The sequence below is a fragment of the Capsella rubella genome, unplaced genomic scaffold (genome assembly GCF_000375325.1).
Source record: "Capsella rubella cultivar Monte Gargano unplaced genomic scaffold, Caprub1_0 scaffold_9, whole genome shotgun sequence".
In the NCBI taxonomy this organism is placed as follows: Eukaryota; Viridiplantae; Streptophyta; class Magnoliopsida; order Brassicales; family Brassicaceae; genus Capsella; species Capsella rubella.
Genome location: NW_006238915.1, coordinates 70,804 through 73,488, shown reverse-complemented (window position 1 = coordinate 73,488; position 2,685 = coordinate 70,804).

Here is a 2,685-nt window from a genome sequence, read left to right as displayed (position 1 = left end):
AACAACCATCCAAAATCTCATGAACACCTCTTTTTTGAATGTGAGTTTAGCTCCCGTGTATCACATTTTTTCACAAGAAGACTTCACCTCACATCCCCACCCCAGTATATGCCCTCGTTGATTTTGAAGCTGCTGTTCCAAGCGTATGTGTATCACATTTGGACAGAGCGTAATCAATGTCTCTACTCAAACTCTTCAAAATCTCCCCAAGTTATTATAAAGGAGATTAATATCTTGATCAAATCTCGTCTCGCTCCCTTATCGGCGGACCAGCGGCTTGCCAGTCCGGGGAATACTATTCTATCCTCGTTGTTCAATTGTTTCTTATGATTTGCTCTCCCACTGCTGTTAGGCGTATGGTATTTGGCTTGGTTGCTCTTGTACCTTGTCTCTTCTCCCTCTCCTTTCAGATTGATATTGTTATTAGTCGCTTTCGTGATTTGCAAGTTCTGCCTATTATGGGGACTTTTTGTCTATCGGTTTTCAGGCCTTGTTCCTTCTGAATGGACTTGTTGCTCTGATGGGCCTTTGGCCTTTGTAATCTGCTTCCTGTATTTGGGCTTGTGGCCAAGCTTGGACCGTTTGCTAAAAAAACTTATTTGCTTTTGTTTATTATTTATTTGTGATTTAATAAAAAAGCCATAACAAATGATATTTTTGCTATTTTAAATTAATTTTCGAATTTTATTTTTATAAAATCAGAAAAGAAAAATAAAAATTGTTTTCCATTTTGTTATTTGAGATTTTCGGATTTTTGTTTAAAAAAATTAATATATTGTTGCCTTATCTTTGTTTACAATTATTTGTTTTTATCATATTTGTTGATTTATTCTTGATACGTCTTCTTTGTCTTTGTGTTTACGAGGTAAAAACCTAGAAATAAGAAGAGACAATGGATTCAAAAGATGATGATCAATACACATCTGAGGCTGATTGGCAATACAACGATGATAGAAGCCAAAGCTTAATTGGAGAAGAAGATGGATATGAGAGACGGTCATGGTGTCAGGAGGATTATTCAGGTTCAGAATTTTGGAGTGCACCAAATGAGGAAGAGTGTGAACCAGAAAAACCAGACCCACTTCTAGATACCACCAGTTACCAAGGTTGGTATGACAAAGAGGAAGACCAAGCGAGTGAAGATGAAGAATTCTGTGGAGATGATTCATGGCGTGCAGATGATGTTTCTCAAATCAGAAATGAAGAGGAGGCATATTGTGAGGAGTCCGACTCTCAGTTCAGTCAAGAACAATAAGAACTCCATCTTGAGGAAAAAGATTCTTATTACCAAGGAGAAACTGAATCCCAATTCAGTTTAGAAGAACTGAAGCAAGTTTTGGTGAAAATTCAGAACTTGAAGAAGAGTTTGATGAAGAGCATGAGGACAAAAGTGAGGCTGGAAGAGATGATTCAGAAGGACAGCTTGTAAAAAAAGATGAAGAAGTAAGTGAGGCTGGAATAGAGTCCGTTTACATTAATTTTGCGGGTCATTACAAAGGTCCATGAGCATATTTTCTTTGGGAACAAGACATGGAAGATTGGTTATCATCTAATCGAATTCCAGAGGAGAAGAAGACGGTTTATGCTAAAGATACCTTAACCGAGGATGTGTTTAGGCGTTGGGAACAAGACGCATATATTCTTCTTGAATATGATGAACCAGAAGCGTCCTAGGAAGAAATGAAGCAACTTTTGTATAAAGAGTTCATGAAGGATGATAGCGACATGCGTCAGTACAATTTACGCATCTACACCAATCCCGAGCCAAGAAGATGGATCCTAGCAAATCCGAAGTCTACACCTAAGAGAGCTTTAATCCTCAAGCCAAAGATGACGACTACAACTATTCTAAAGGAGAAGATTGAGTCTAAGTTAACAGCTAATACAAGGGAAGATGAGAAAAATTCAAACCCTCAAATTATTGCTACAAACCCGAGTGAAAACTCATTGCGTGACTCACAAGGCAAAGGAAGTCAAGGTAAGTATTCTAATCTTTGTAAGTTAAAGAAGTGATATGTTATAGGTGTCATAAGAGAGGACATTTTGCTGCAAATGTTTCAACGAGAAAGGTAGGAAGGTTAAAAACTATAGAGTTTAAACCGAATGCTAGTCTAGCTACAACAAGTTCAGAAAATTCAAGTTCTTGTATGATATACACTTGCTCTTGTCAAAGAATGTTGATTTGGGTCACACTATGAGCATTGAGAAGCAACCATTAGAACTACTTGTAAATGGAACTTATGACCTTATTTGATATTGGAATAATTCCACCATTCATCGTTGCTTTATGTATTTTGTTTTTAATGATTTACTTCAAGTATAATGCACTTAATTTTATTCTTAAGTTTCAAGAAAGATACAGGAACCATAGAAGCACACAATAACTGATACTAGGCTTTTTCTATCAATTACCCTAGAGTACTATCATGTCATTGCAGTACAATAGGTATCAATCCAATCAGGTGTGATGCTAGCAATCAAGATATATCAGAGATGATTAAGTCAAGCAAGCATAAATGATTTTTGGTTTTCAGCGATCCTAAGCGAACATGTTAAACATGCAATAAATGTAAAGCTGTAAAACATAGACTACCATGCATAAACTAAAACGTAACGATTATTGATACTGGCAAGAAAACAAAGCAGACCAAGTAAATAACAAGAGAATTAAACAGAAAGCACAAA